Here is a 17,854-nt window from a genome sequence, read left to right on the forward strand (position 1 = left end):
TATATTTACTTAGAAAACATCTAGATCAAATATAAGGTACGTAACTTGTTCACATGTACACGTTAAAACAAATAACAATTATAACGGTAAACAACGAAAGAATGGGAACATTATAATAATTACAGAAAAATGTTCGCACACAAAGGAATCTATTCGGGTAAGTAAATAAAATATGATAAAACAAAATCCTAAAATCAATTGAGATAATCTTGTAAACCATTTTCATGTCATGCACCCAATATGCTTAAATAAATATTAAGAGAATTATCGCTATAATAATTTTTGAAATTTGATAACCGTAAATTTGAAAATAGCGATGATGGTAAATTCGACTAAGCGGAAGACAGTGGTTTTAATATATCTTGAATAATAATAGAATTGGTATGTGGGGTGCAAGTATACAGAGACCGAGTCACGCAAACTGTCAACCAAAACACAGGTGTTCTAATCTAAGTTACACCTGTACAGCATAGTCAGTGTTTTGTTACTTTCATACTGCTCAAAGGAAAAAAATTATTCAAAGGACATAAAAAACAAGGTATGCGGACAATATGCAACCGCGATACGAAAATATGACAATAAAATTCATTACTTCATAAAAAGAGCGTATAAATCGACATTGTACGGTAACAAACGGCTATAGATAGCGATCTTTATATGAGAAAGTTTATTTTACATAACAAACGAATGGATGCCTTAATGGTATTCGTAGACGAGTTTCTAGCGTTTAATTATGCAAAAAATCAATAAAAACCCCTTTACAATTCATAATATATTATACTCTTAAAATATTTTTAACCACGTATAAAGCAATTACATTCCAATAAAATATGGGAGTAAATCAAAGTTATAAAAGAAACAAGCTCGTAGCAATGATGCTAGATATTTGTAACTATTATCTTAATCATTTACATTTAATATATTCTCTAATAAAACATTGCTTATTCGTGTTACAGCCAAACTATTCTATCATTAATCTCTTTCAGTCAAATAGGGTCAACACCTATCCACATATAAACCCGCTTATCTTTGTAAACTTGTATATCGTTGTAAAATGACATCATTTGCAGTACATTATTATAAACTTCGCTTATCTACGAGAAAGCATAAAGTACTAAGTTTTTAATTTAGAAATTAGTAAAGTTAATAATTACTTACTGAGCCGAAATATGAACGAAATGTATATCCTACCGAGTCCTGACACAGGTTTCTCAAATTTAAACTTTTAACTGTAGAAACTTTGTCGTACAACCAAATAAATCATCTTCTATTCATTCACTGATGTTCCAAAAGTGAAAAGATTTTTTAATCAATTTTACTAAAAATTATCCCAGTGCTTTCAAATGAAAAATATTCGTGTTCAATTAGACTTAAAGATGATATACATCATTGGGATGTCGCACGCCCATTTTACGGTTGACTTTCAAAAAATTCAAATGCTTCATTTAATAATATTGATAATACTTCTTCCAATAAGAAATTTCCTATGCACATATTTTATTCGATGTCCATTGAATCAAATCACATACAAGAATTTTCACTTGACAAAATAATGCCCAGTTTGATATCAAAAACGGAATAATTGAATTTGTTTTATTTTAATTTCACAACAAAATTATCCTAACACGAGATATTCACATCAATGGTACAAAATGTATCTAAATCTCTAATCATTTTTCTCGCGTGCACCTTTAGAGATTTCTTCTGTTGTGTTTGACCACGTGACTATGCTATCATAGCCGTCATATAAAACCTTTAATTTTTTCTATTGAGCATAAGACTGTCTTTAATAGCCAGGTAGAAAACATAGTTAAATTAATGATCTCTCATTTTCCCACACCTTTTTACCTATGCAGGTTCATATAACATTCTTGCTGTTTATATCTATTTTCACCGCCATAATTATTCTTCGACAGAAATAACTTTCTATTTGACTATCTAATTAAAATTAATGGCATTGATTAGTCCCTATATGAATCATGTTCTGTATTTGAACTTTATCATTGATTATATACATTTTTCATTTTTTAAACAAGTTTCTCTACATATAGCATGTTTGCCTGTCACATGAGGCATGACAATTTATGATACAGAACCCTTGAGACATGCCTTTATAAAACCTTTGCAAACCTCTTTATAAACATTCAACAAGATTGTACTTCATTTATTTATATGCCATAATGAATGTTTTATAATGTTAGAATGTTCCTATAAATGCATATTATGCATATACATACTAAATCACTTGAACTCTTTGCTTTGCTGGTGTAGACATTGGGCTTATCGTACTTGTACGACTCTTGTGTCTCATCTAGTTAAGCAATCAACACAACAATGTGACCTTAATTGGGATAAATTCGTATTGTATTGTATTGTATTGTATTGTATTGTATTGTATTGTATTGTATTGTATTGTATTGTATTGTATTGTATTGTATTGTATTGTATTGTATTGTATTGTATTGTATTGTATTGTATTGTATTGTATTACACATTGCATTGCATTGCATTGCATTGCATTGCAATTCATAACATGGCATTGGCATGGCATGGCATGGCATGGCATTGGCATGGCATTGGCATGGCATGGCATGGCATGGTATGGCTTGGCATGGCATGGCATGGTATGGCTTGGCATGGCATGGCATGGCATGGTATGGCATGGCATGGTATGGTATGGTATGGCATGGCATGGCATGGCATAGCATGGCATGGCATGGCATGGCATGGCATGGTATGGCAATTCATAACATGGCATTGGCACGGCATGGCATGGCATGGCATGGTATGGTATGGCATGGCATGGCATGGCATGGCATGGCATGGTATGGCATGGCATGGCATGGTATGGCATGGCATGGCATAGCATGGCATGGCATGGTATGGTATGGAATGGTATTGTACTGAGTTGCACTGTACGTATTGTATTGTGTTGTATTGTATTGTTTTATATTGCATTGCATTGTATTGTATTGTATATCATTGCACTAAATTACATTGTACTGTTTTGTATTGTTTTATATTGTTTTACAATACATCGATTGAATTGCATTATTTTGCGTATTATTGTATTGTATTGTATTGTATTGAATTACACAGTATTATATTGTATTGTTTTACATTGCGCTGCATTGTATTTTATTGCATTGTATTATTTTCTATTGTATTGTATCGTATTGCATTATATTACATTGTATTGCATTGTATTGTGTTGCTATGTATTGTATTGCAATGTTTTGTATTGCATTTTATTGTATAGTTATGTAAAGAATTGTATTGTAATGCATTATATTGTATAGTATTGTATTACATTGTATTTAATTGTATTATATTGTATTGTATTATACTGTATTGTACGTGAATGTATAAAAACCCTCAACAACTGCTCTTTGAACCACACAGACGTTGAGACAAAATGTTTGTTTCTTTTATCCGAGTAATTTAGATTCAGATGCATTTCGAAAACATTATCATTGTTTATGAATGGAGTTTTTTTTCCAAGCTAGGTTGTTACATTTTTTATAAACTTTGAAATAAAGTTTTCAAGATCAACTTTAAATTCACTAATATTAAATGTATTAACGAAAAAGTGCTTAGTTGTAAGCTTTATAATAGGTATAAGGATTACAAACATTATTTATTTATTTATTTATTTATTTATTCTTATGAATATTATATGTCGTGTTTACATATAATCAACACCAGCCTTAAGCGACACACTTGTAAAGCCTTAAACTACATTATATAGACAAATTTCGAATAGTTTTCATGCATGCAATGATCTCATGTTACTCAATCCCAAAAACGAGACTAAATATTCGCCTATCTCTTTATCAACATGGCCACTGAAGCATCAGCAACAGCAAAAAAGAGAGAGATATGATTTTTAGCTGTTGAAAGATATAGTTTAACTAATTAGTTCTGAGGGGTATCTTCCTCCCAATCAGTGCATGATTTATCAGATTAATTTAGGCAAAAACAACTTGTGAAAAGATCTAGACCATTGTTGTTTTTTTTTTTTGTAATAACACAAAATGAAAACTAACATTATTTTCAAGTTTTATGGTATTATTTACCTATAGTGCTTCGGCATTGTGACAAGATTTGAACGATTTTGTAAAATTTGAAAGTAGGCGAGAACTATTGGTTTTCACACCTAAAAGTCTTTCCCCATAAAAAAATGTATATAAATTCTGAGATGCATTCACATAGAGGTTAAGTTATCGCCATATTAATGCTGAAAATAATCTTGATATTTATTTTGTGAAAATTTATCAATTTATGATGTCTCGGTAAAGTTCTACAAATAATAAGCATAACTTTAAACAAATTTGAATGTAACCATTAGTCTTTCTAAAAGTTTCAGTTTTGGAAAAGACATCCCGTAACTAAAGATATTACTGTGTAAACTGTAACTTCATATTCATGAGTCCTAAAATGGAGGTTTTTTGGTTAATTTTCCGTGATCTTAAATACCACAAAACGTAATGTATTAAGTTGGATCAATCCTTTATCGTCCATCTAAAATAAGCTAAATTATTTTGCCTGGCTAAGAAATTTGAAACTAAAATTTCGGACTACAAACGTGTTTGGCTAGAGTTTCAATATGGAAAATTTCCTCTGATTGGAGGAAACAAACTTGTCACTTCAACCAGTGAGCCTATAATAGTTGCTTTTTTGAATATTCTTGAAACAAACGTTAGCTCTACATGTGCCATTTTTTATGATTATATTAGTTGACAGTCTATGTATTGATCCATGTCTACCAACTAAGGATTAACAGTACTGTAGTTGACTCGAGGTAGTTGAAGATTTCCGCCGTCAATTGGCGATTTGCCGGTCGCAAATAAAGTCTACAAAATTATGTTATAGTTTTTGGTTTTTGTTGTTGTCGTCCGCTAGTCTTCACACGATATAGAATCTAATAATTTACTCTATTCGACTGCGGACCTGACGAATGCTATTCCAGAAAAAAGTGTTGTGCGCATGCAAATCATATCGTATACGGGTTTTAAGTATCTTTATTTGAAGAAAAGGTATGATAAATGATGTATCGAATGTTACTAAAAAAGTTTATTGCCATTTTCTACAATTTCCGTTATCGCTTAGTGTAAGTAAACTATTTCCCTATAACATGGGATATCACTGGTGATCTACATGTTTAAGAAATGTGATTTACATTGAAATAAAATGTAGCGGCGGAAATAATCATTTATTATTAATACGACATTATGGATGTCTGTTATATAGATCAGACTGTAAAATTAAACGAATGGCATCTTTATAAGTATGCACGACACACGTGCTGGAATAATCTTCACCAGGTACTCTGTAGACAAAAAACATTGGAAATCAGAATGCAAACATGCAGGAGCATCAAACAAAAATAACATTAGCAAAAAAAAATGAGTTTGCTTGTACCCGCAAATCCACGTAAGATAGATAAAACATAAGCATTTTTCTCATTTGTTCCTGCATATTTATATATCAATGTTTTCTTTTCAAAACGAAGCACAAACACTTAAAATTACATTGCAATTGCTCTACCCTGGATTACATGAACAGTAGAACATTTTTTTATTACTGAAATATTTTGTCAATTTTGAGTCATTTTATTAAATTTTCATTTTAGAACGAAACAAAAATACTTAGAAATACCTTGCAATTGCTCTCTCCTGGATTATGTGGACAGTAGAACACTTTTTGTTACTGAAATATTTTATCAATCTTAAGACATTTTACTAAGTTATTACTTAATTTGGAATCCTTTTTCAGTATACCTTTAGGTTCGCCGTCCAGGTCCAATATTTGATACCATTACAGATAAATAGGGGCAATATAAGTATGATTATTCTGCCTGTGAAAAAAAATAACCGTAGTTCTGTCAAAATCATTGTTTTGAAAATTTCATGCAAATAGAGATGAGATGGAAATTATCGAAAAAACTATGATCGACTAACCAATATTTTTATGAGTCTCTTATATATAGTTCACTCTCTGTTTTCAATTTGGTTCATATTCAGTTTCCTTTGACATTTTCCCGTTGGTAACTGTTGTTAGGACATTTTTTATGTCCTTATTTTTATGTTTTTCGATTATTACAAAGTATCTTATAACTTTTCTCATTAACAGAATAAAACATAAGAAGAATGTACTTATGATAGATAAATCTGCACTACCTTCTTGGCAAAACCATCATAGTATACAGGAAACATCTGTAGAAATGATGATTGTTCATATAGTATTTTTCCAACTAATGTGTTATGGACAAGATCATTAAAACACGAGGTAAAGAGCAGGTGAGAGAGATAATAATCACTTAATTGTTCTATTATGTTGTAATTATTTTTCTGGTCATAACCTATGTATTATATGCCATTCTGTCTGATGGCTAATCCTTCAAAACATGTATACATCAAAAAGTACAAATATATAACATTCCGGTAGGTCAACTTTACATGTGTAGTCTGGATACTTAGTACAGTTTTTTTTGTAACGTTATAGGACTGTGGTCACGCATGTAGGTCGACCCGAAAGATTTATTCAGCGAGTTCAAAAAATATCGTTTAGATATAATTTATTTCAGCACTCTTGGCTATTTCATGGCGGCCAGTTTTTATTGGTTGAGGAAGCCGAGGGAGTGCTTGGAGGAAAACTGGCAATCCTAGTCAAATTGAGATCAGCGGTTAACACACCTTGCCTTGGCGGGGTTCAAACTCACAACCTCCGTGTTGACAGGCTACTGATCACTTTAGATAAACTACTCAGACCATTCGGTCACTGATGCCCCTCTTTTAGTATACGCGTATATAAGAATGTCGGGATTCCTTTATACCAAACCAACTGGAAACTTTATGGATTCATTTTCCATATTCCTTAAAAATACTAAATATAAATGTAGTATGATTGCCTATTTTTTATGTACTCCATCCGTGATATTAATGTGAACTGTGTCTGAACTGAGTTTCATTTTCTTTTTGTATCTAGTTATCTAGCGAAACAATATATTGCGCAGTAATATTATGGATCGATAGTTACCACATTATTTGTTTATGTTACTATAGTAATGCGAAATCATGACTTAGTTGTCCGTCACGGAATAACTGTGGCAAAGATGACCGCCTATGTTTTCGATTTGTTACAGCTACAACCTCGCCATTTTTCGTCGTTCATGATAAATAGAATAAGACTTATCAACGGATAATTAAAAGAGAGGCGAGGGATACAAAAGGGAAATTCAAACTCGTAAGTCGAAAATAAACTGACAACGCTATGGCTAAAAATGAAAAAGACAAACAACAGTACACAAAACAACATAGAAAACCAAAGACTGAGCAACACGAACCCCACCAAAAACTTGGGGTGATCTCTAGTACTCCGGAAGGTTACTTGGCATAAGCCAAAGGTGCCACTAGTATATAGAGCAGGAACTGCTTACCCGTCAGGAGCATCTGCGTGTCTTGTATATCTTAATCTTGAGTACATCTTTATATCATATCATAATATTTTAATGTTATGTTGAATCAAGCAATATGATTGGAGTTTTTTCAACTTATACATAGTTCTTTCCTTATACTTATATAAAACTATACTTCAAATAAATATATAATGCAAAAATTATATGCCGATAAGAACCAATGAAAAGAATTTACATTAATTCAGACAAGAGACTAGCTGCTGATTTGGACTATCTATGGTTTTTTTAATGAAACAACCCATTTTCTAAAAATTGTGGAGTTAGTTTTGTATTTATATGCATCGTTTACAGAACAAGCAAATGAGGTTCCGAATTTATCACTAAAATATAAAATTTAGTCAAGTGTTTCAACTATTCATGCACGATATCAAAGTTTATAAAACATTCGAAATAATAATCGTTGGGACTAAAGTGTTCGCCTTTATTTCTGTGATATCGTTATAAAAATTTGGCCTGTTATATATCCACCGTTTGTCATTTGAAAATTTGAATTTTGAATAAGCTTTGAGTCTGTACGTTGTAACTTCCTAATCATAAAACAGATCACTAAGATGTATGGCCAATGCAGCAATGTATTTTTATGTAACGAATATGATTCTGTAAGTTGTGTAAAGATGCTTCTGCGTCTAGTCATTTAAGAATAATTATGATTTTATCATATTTTTGTTTGTAACTTCTTACTTTGGGTAATGATTTGGAAAGTTCTTTCAAAAGATGCTTTAGTTCTAAGTTGCAAACATCGTTTGACATGTTGCTATCATCCGTGAAGCTTGCAGCAATCAGAAAAAAACATTGATGTAAAGCTGTTGGTGGTAAACCTCGTCAAAATATGTAATTTGTAACAAAGAAAAAAATATATCATATATCTATGTTTCTTTTTAACAAAAACATTGCATATTGCTTATGACGTAAGACAAAGTCATGGCTGTCTGCTGCCTTTCTTCTTCTTGAGTGATCTGTCTACAGAATGAACATGTAGAGAAATGGAAATACCATTAAGAACTTTTTTTCTTTTCTCTTTTTACAGTGTTATATCTAAGAAAAATCGTTCCTAACCATGTATTACATAGCTAAAGATCGTCCCCTTTTAGAAAGTCAGATAGCAAAAGATTGTCCCTATTAGAAAGTCACAGTAAATGCGCGTTTATCAGTATGTTTTTAATTGTTAAGATAACATCACGGTCAAATCTACAAATAGCGACGGCATTTGATAAAAGAAAAAAAAACCGAAAGTGCTACTTTTTAAAGCAGGTAAAGAATTTGCATTTATCAGCAGCAGACATTTGTATAACAGTGACACACATTCGTGCACAATACCAGACACAACTGGTGCACCTATACATGCTGATAACATGCGTATGCACATGCATTTTGTTAATTATTTGTTAATTTTTAAAGCAAACATCTGCCATTTTAGATAGTGTTTAATTGTATCTGCTTTGACTGTGTCTGTGTTGGAAGGTGATATGGTATTGTTGTCTCACATGTCAGTTTAAAAAAATAAAACCAGAGGAGTAATAAAAAGTTTTTACTTAATCGTGTTAATGTATAGTGTTAACATTATCAGAGAAATCCACAAAATCTGAAGACAACAAAATAACAATAAAAACAAAACATTTTCACAAACAAAAAACAAAACTTTATCTTCCAATAATAGACATGATAAGCAGGTGGAAATAGATGGAAGAGTTTCACGTGATTTGTTTTAACAGATAAATAAGTTTTTTTGTGAATTTTGTTTTGTTTTCTTTCATATGTTTTCCAAGTCTGAAATATAATTGTGATATATCCAGTTCTATTGTAATCTTGCAGATATTGTTATAATTGAGCTGGTAGTGGTCACGTCGACGATATATGAGGGGGGAGGGGGGTTCATTTCCCAAATCCCACTTTTTTGTTATTTTCCCCATTTTTCACTCCCCCCCCTTTTTTTTTATCCAGATCCCCCCTATATCCCACATTCCCACTTTTGTTTTATCCCTTTTAATTATTCTACACCTCATTTTTTTTACTCCGTATACCCTGGGACATAATATAGTATAATAGTCCCAGGTATACCCCACATTCAAAAAGCTATCATTCCCCTCATTAGTATATTGAATCGCGATCACGTGATGTCATTGTGATCGAGTCGTCAGTATTGTATTCAAGACTGCGATCGAGACCGTGATTATATGATTAATGCTTGATCACTGAGTATCATAATCGATAGAATATTCATAACGTCAATTTGTCACTAATATCGTTTTCACGCTGAATGAGTAATTTAATTTTCGTTATATTACGTTTGAAAGGTCAAACGTACCGAATCTGCGCCATTCGACGCGCATTGCTAGATTTAAACTTTGGGAGGTAGTTTGTCCGTTCCAGTACTATTTTCTAAAATGGGAACACGACTCGAAAATAAATTCTTGATTTACCTCGTTGACAAGGTTCAGAGTCAAAAGTATGGGAGGAAAAAATTCAAATACAATTTCAAGAACTCTTTCAACGGACTAACCACCCATTTAACTTGAAGACAATCTTAATTTGATACAACGTATCGGTAAACCGAATGTGCATGGACTCTATACCTGATAACCTCAAAGTAGGATTTCACCTATACGTTAATATAAACTAAATAATAAAAAGATTTGATTAATTTTAATCAAACAGTCACTGTTACTCCTAACTTTTAATCATGTTGATACAATATCTGAAGTGACATATCAAATTATGCAAAGTATTTTTTTCGTTAAAGTTGAATATCATTAGTATTTCATTAAAGAAATTAATTGCATAATGATCTTAAGTATATGTTTGAGAGATTTACTTTCAAACCCAAAATAAACAAAGAGGCGTTGGAATAATTCTATCAAGAGGATTAAGAAACTTTTTCTGTTTGTTTTTTAAGGTTGACATTGCTATCGTTGTGGTGGGTCTTCCTTAGAAGTCCATCCAGTTATTTAACTACAAATTAATCAGTGGAACGAAAAATCTTTTACTATTTACAAACAATTAGTTAAAAAGGTGTTTGGTGTCAAACGGTTACGTCTTAAATGTGTGATAAGTCTCTTCATAACGTTACAACACGCACTTATTCTCATTCATAATAATCACGAAGTTTAATAGCATTCCACTAAGTCTTAGGGTTAATTATATAATATAAAAACTGCGTCATAATTGATTTATGAATAAGATATACCGAAAAAATATAAAGATGCCAACGTCGGTCTTTTGAAATATTTATTATGTCTGTTTTTATACGTGTATGAAAGGCTAGAGTTCTTAATCCCAAACCATTTCGTAGTTAAAAAATCTGTTTTCTGTTTGCTTTATAATAATACTTTAATGAAACAGTCATAATTCGCACACAAAATTCAGTTTTACTATATATATAATAAGAATCACATGTACCTAAAATACGTTGTTTTGTTTATAGATGATTGTTGAAGCCAGTAAGCGTATTCGGAATATTGGCACTGTTTAGCAGGGATGATATTTCTTTTATTTATTCCACAAACGACGTCAGTTTTTGACAGCCTTTAAACCTTTAAAATTTACATTTTCGCATAGTCATGCATGTAACATGAATTCCGACAATATATCTCTGAACACTAACGGAATGTAACTAAGTTTTTGAGTTCTGGTCCTACTTTTTTTACTAGTTTCGACTGTTGTATAAATTATTTATTTTTCTTGAATTTTTTTAGATACTTTATATGCAGCTCTAATCCTGTTTTATTAACCGAGCATTAACCTTCGACTGTACTCACTGAAGGTAGTATTAAAGAAGAATATAATTATAAATGAGGCCACTATCTTGAATTGCAAATGATCGGTAAAAATATTTTATACTAAAACCTGTTAACTTTCAAAATAACATTATTTACATTATACTTAGAAAAAGATTGTATCTCAAATTTAAAAACCTAGATTTATAAGGGATATCACTTATGTACTTAAATATTGGTATGATACTATTGAATTAATCCAGTTATAAAAAAACAATAGACTACAAATCTCTTTTTTTTTCTTTATCAGTTTTTGAAGGTACTCAACAACAGCCATTTTCTTGCATTCTATTTCAAAATTCAACCATTTAGTTTTCCTTCAAGTGACAACAAAATATATGCATTTTTTCACAATCCCAAAACTTGAAAATAAGCTAGGTGACATGTACTTTTAATATGATTTAGGGAATAAACTGATATAAACTGCCTTTTGACAAATTGTATAAAAAGTATACCATTTGTTATACATGCTCTTATACTACTTTAATAAGTATGATATAACAACACGAACTTTCTGTCAAAACGAATTTAAAAAAATCCCACCAGCTGATAAAATGGAGACATATATACCTTAATAACGATGAGTGATGTGAACTCAATCTAAGCAACGTAAATATTAGTTTGACTCTTTGTCAAGTGAATGTAATGCATCAAAACTAGTGAAGACCTTCGGAGTGATTTCGTCGATTAAGATAGACAACCACAAGACAATTAATAGTTTCGGGATTAAAGGAGGTGGAGATAGCTGCATAATTCACCCCTATAACACAGGAATTAAAAGATTAAGTTTCGTTTTATTTGATTTAGTGCACAAGATATATGGGCTATTTAGGGAATCGGTACTGTAATATACATATAATTAATCAAAATATGATTCATTTGACAATGTGTATCTTTTCAATCGGGAGAAAAAAAACTGCAATCTTTTTCTTAATGGTAAAACGAGATCCCCATATGATTTAATTCTTTATAAACAAATTTCATAGGTTCCGTTTCATCTTTGAAAAGAATAAATTACAGAATTGTCTATTTCAAATGTTGAAAGACATGAATAGAAAAAGTGCATTTGGTTACATTTTTACTATTTCTTTATTTACATTAATTCAATGTTCATCTATTTATTTTTGTTTCTGCGTTTGATTGCACAGAGAAAAAATATAAGTATTAACCCCTTGATTTATTATTAAACTGTTGTTTTCTTATAATGACTGGATATACAGAACACTACTAGTAAAATCCTAAACGTTAAATGAGAGATAGGATAAATAAACAAAACAAAATAACAAAAAAAAAAGTAAAAAAAGATTTTTGACATTTCGGTCACTTTAGTTTTAGAGAACTTTCTGTTACATTTCTTTCTTGTTCGGAGGGCGGAGGCAAAACAATAAGTGTCTTTATTGACGCTTACTAGTATTTCGATACCATTGCAAATACATTTCGATACTGTTGCAAATACGGATGTTAATGTACATCGCCAAGTTGTGTACTCGCAATGACTACCATTCATATAATTTTCTCCAGGAAACGTTTTTAAAATTCAGATCATTAAAACTTATTTCGATGAAAAAGGAAATATTGATTCGTGACCTTCACTGTCAGAAGGTCGACGTCATCTGGTAAAGGGAGTTAAAACAATGTGTTCAATTTTTTTTTTAAATTTCATACGCGTATTTCTATCTATTAAATTTTGCACTTAACATATGAAGCATATATAAATGAGAAACATAAAACAAGAAAGGAATCGAATATTGAAATAGAAAATCTCTGTAGATAAGACAGTATTGTGATGATTTCAGAAATCATCGTTATCGTTACCTCGTAAAAATGTGCCGACAATATGATAAACTTTTCGAGATATTTTTTGAAAATAAATGGCTAACAGTCAAACTTAAAATTAGATAGAAATCTCCAAATGTTACCGAATTTAAATTTTAACCAATAACATTTAAATTTAAAAGCGTCTAAGTGTGTTAAACTTGTAGGATTGCAGTGTCAGCGTACGGTTAAGGAATGTGAACTTATTTTAAAAACAACATAAATAAAAATTAAACCATTGAATGCTTTATTGGCTCAAATCAAATTACTGTTATTCAAATGAAGAGGCGTTTATGAAATCCAGGAACATGTAATTATGTTGACTGCATATCCCATTATTTGTTAATTGAAAATATTACAATAATGTCCAGTCAATCTCAGGTCATATGTTTTTTTAGGGGTAAAATTAGATTACTATAATGAGTGTTCTTAGTGTAAGCATTTTAACACTGCTTTTTATAATTATATATGCACATATATATTTAGTGTTCCTTGCATGGAATAATTCATTGATGTCCAATTGATTGTTTCATGTCCAGCTGTTAATATAACTTGCATATTCAGGAAGATACACGTTAATGTCATACGAATACACCCTGATTTGTACTAAACTGGGACAGGGAGTATGTTAATCTGCTAGATCACAAGATATATTATTGTACACGAATACATGTCATTGTACCCAGATATATTTTACGACTCCAAGCCGTTAATCTTTGACTTTACTCGTAAACACTGTACATTTATACTTAAAAGTTTTTTGGCTGAGCTGGATTTCGAACCCCTCAACCAATCTCATCAAACGTGATGGTATTACTTTATTGTATGTCGGTTGAAAGTACATTTTATCCCAAGAAAACCTATATCATTATACATGACCATGCATAACCTCCGATCCGTTTTATCCTTTTTACCCTATCCTCATCACACATGACGATATCGCAAATGAAACTGCACGAGTAACTCCTATAAAACGTCGCACTGACTAAATGGCAGCGTCTGTTCGTCACCTCGGCATATCACCATCTGTCATTATGCGATATGAGTGGTCCAGCTAGCAATTTCTATTAACTTTGGGGGTGTTTAAAACTCGTACACTTGGTATTGGTTCACAGACACTTTCTCTTAACATCATGGAACTGTAAAATCGTGGCAACTCCGTGTACACTATATCCATCCCTATACCACTCCGCCAACTACGCTGTACAATATATCTTTCATAGGTGTATTAACGCTTTTCCTCGTCGGCTCTATTTAAGGTCGTAACAGTACATTATGCATGGTTGCATGTACTCGAAGTGCCTTGAAAATCATCTGTTTTTCATCAGTCGTGAAGAATGACATCACTTACTTCGCAGACATTCTCTATTAAATGGACTAGTTAATAGGGCTAACACCCAAAACATTACATTTTCTTTGTCTGCATTTTGGCCCAATACAGTTAGATCTGCAACTTTGCGGTAAAGTACGTTTGTCTTGCCCTCAGTGGACTTTGAACGAAAGATACCAGAGGGACATTCAAACTCATAAATCGAAAATAAACTGACAACGCCATGGCTAAAAAAGAAAAAGACAAACAAACAAACAATAGTACACAAAACACAACATAGAACACTAAAGACTAAGCAACACGAACCCCACCAAAAACTGGGGGTGATCTCAGGTGCTCCGGAAGGGTAAACAGATCCTGCTCCACATGTGGCACCCGTCGTATTGCTCATGTTAGTATAAACCAGGTAAATAGTCTAATTCGATAGGTCACATTCGTGAAAAGGGAACGGGATTATAGTTACGACATTAGGAACATATCCGCTATCATCTGTGAAACGGATATTTCATAAAGGTCAACCAACTCGTGATGGCGTCCGTAAAATTTACGAAGGGATGATTTCAACTTCACCATTTGGAACTCTTGCCTTAATAGCTTCCTTGTGAGCAGCAACCCTCTATCAAGGAAATCATGATAGGAAATACAACCCCGGGAATATCGTATCAATTGGGAGAAATATACTCCGTATGCAGGCGCTGCTGGAATGTTGCTACATAGAAATGGAAAGTTCCCAATTGGGAAGCTGAAATCATCTCTTTTGTCGTAAAGTATTGTTTTCAACCGACCCTCATTGTCAATATCTAGATATAAGTCAAGATATGAGGCAGACTTAGCTGTATCTGTTGTATCCTTTATCTCTAGTTGGGATAAATGCGTTCAACATAGTCACCACATTTTGAATTATTTAGTGAGAGAACATCATCTATATAGCGGAAAGTAAAGTTAAAGGATACTGCTAACTTCTATTCTTTCTTCCTAAGAAGTTCCTGTTTGAAGTCAGCCTCATAAGAATAAAGGAACAAGTCGGCAAGAAGAGGGCACAGTTGGTTGAACTGTAAAGTATGTTCTTCGTTAGTCGAATATATATGAACGTAAGGAACACATAGTATTCGACCTACCTCCTCGGTGAATTCTGGTTTCTTTGGGCCATAAAAACCCATATCGATCTCTTTGAAAGACTACAATTATATATCATAAAAAAGGAATAAAACATGGGTTTGTCATCCAACCATTATCAAACCTCGACCATTTCATCAATAGCAAAACCTTAAAAGAGTGAATAAAAAAGCAAGTGTGAGACGAAATTGAGTGCATGGAGTATTACAGATGTCGAATCAAGGATTGATATAAGCTAATAATGGTGGAGACTGATATAAAACAACTACCTTTCATTAAAAATCATATAGATTTTATAAACCAACATCAAAGAGTAACTCAGAAAGACAATTATTAAAAATACCATAACATCTTTGATGTTTCACACACAAATGATATGTAGACAGAAAAATAAACATCTCCAACTTAGTTGATTTCTGTCTTAATGTTTGTTTTATTAGAAATATGTACTTGTAAGTGCAGACATTAAATACTCAAATCAATTATATATGACAACGAAATTGTAAGCCCTTGAATAAGTTTTATTGCAAAGTCAGAAAGCGAAGTGTAATGCTTTACAAGAATATACTATTTTAATGCTTTAAAAGCCTCTATTTATAGCATGTATTGTTACGTCAAGAAGAATTTGTATCAATTAAAGTATGGGTCGTTTTGACTGTGTTAACGACCCTGTAGTATTTTAAAAAGAATACGTGCATGTCTACCACATCTTCTTATATCTATGTATATTGAATATATAGTTAGACAGCAACAACTTTGTCGTTGGTAAATAAAATCAATGAATGAAGATCGATATGGGTAGCAATTTAAAATCTTAAATAGTATACAGCAATATGTTTGTCAAAACAACTGTGACACAAGCGGATGTTTAGCTAGCTATAAAACCGGGTTTAATCCACCATTTTGTTTAGAAAATTCCTGTACCAAGTCAGGATTATGACGGTTGTTTTCCATTAGCTCCGTTGGTTGATATAGTCCATCATTTGGTTTTATCAGGTTTTATGAACTTTCCCCTTTTTGAATTTATCTTGGAGTTCGGTATTTTTGTTAATACTTTTTCTACTTGTCATGAACCATATACTGTAAAGAGGTTTATTTTAGAGAACTTTACAAATTCGCGATTTCTAGTTCAAAACTGGTATGTGAGGGTTTTTTTTGTGTTTTTTTCTTATACCCTATTTCGGTCTTCATAATGATAGCGAGGGGATATTTTTCTGCGGTTTTTTTACAGCAAGCAAAATAAAAAAAATAATCACTCAAATTTAGAGAGGAAAAACATCACATACAAACGAGTTGAAAAATGTTTATGAAAATCACGAAGTAAACAGAACAATCATAACAAAATAACAACAAATACACAAAGACATTAACTTGTGAATGTCTAGTTTATTACTTCGACAGGCACAACTACATGCAGTTGAATTGACCAGTTAACTAGCCGTATCATAATCAGTGGTAAACAATTAATTAAAACAAACGATAAATCCGTTATCCCCATATTTGGCACAAACTTGGTCTTCATACTTATAAACTGTTTAACAGCAGCATTTGTGTTTACCCTCTTTACTTTTATTTATAGTTACGACGAATGATTGATCGACGGAAACAACCTATGTGTTTAATGAACGAGATATCACTGAGATAAAGGCACTGTTTGGTTATATTTCAGCGGGAAATTATGCACCATCTCATAAAAGCGTATGTAAAAGTATTTTGCGTGTTAACATCCATCAATTGAACCAAGACGGGAAAATAAGAAATGAATTTGCAAAGAAAACTATCTATATAACTTTCCAGTAAGATAAAAAGCAACAGTAGTTAACTTATGTTCACACTGTAAATTAGATTTGAAAAAACACAACCAAGATAACTTAAAACACTGAGGGAATCTAATAAACTCCAAACTAAGATATACCAGGTGCATGAACAGTATAAACATCTCCTAGTTTTTGGTGGGGTTCGTGTTGCTCAGTCTTTAGTTTTCTATGTTGTGTTTTGTGTACTATTGTTTGTCTGTTGGTATTTTTCTTTTTTAGCCATGGCGTTGTCAGTTCATTTTCGACTTATGAGTTTGAATGTCCCTCTGGTATCTTTCGCCTCTCTTCAATGGATGCATCACACTCAAAGCGAAATTGGACTCAATCAAACAAGAAAGGGATTAGAAAACAATTGGTTAAGTTATATTTCAGACGACTTTCCTGGTATCTTTAGATGCAAGATATTGAAAACAAGTCTCTAGTAGGTCTGACACAGATAAGTCTTATCTGTCAACCAATTCGTGATGGCGAACTTAAGCCTGGTATATTCCCAATTTCAGTAAATCGTCCTCATATCTTTGCTGCA

General features: G+C 32.1%; 1 protein-coding gene across 1 annotated transcript in view; it reads right to left on the reverse strand.

Moving 5' to 3' along the window:
* The window catches only part of LOC127707981 (FRAS1-related extracellular matrix protein 1-like), a 43,103-nt gene extending 41,274 nt beyond the window's left edge, over window positions 1-1,829 (reverse strand). Inside the window, exon 1 of the mRNA XM_052212763.1 lies at window positions 1,159-1,829. The gene's annotated coding sequence lies outside the window, so the exon portion shown is untranslated. The remainder of the gene's footprint in view (window positions 1-1,158) is intronic.
* Window positions 1,830-17,854: the final 16,025 nt, after the last annotated feature.

This window comes from Mytilus californianus, unplaced genomic scaffold, assembly GCF_021869535.1.
Source record: "Mytilus californianus isolate M0D057914Y unplaced genomic scaffold, xbMytCali1.0.p SCAF_1, whole genome shotgun sequence".
NCBI classification, from domain to species: domain Eukaryota; kingdom Metazoa; phylum Mollusca; class Bivalvia; order Mytilida; family Mytilidae; genus Mytilus; species Mytilus californianus.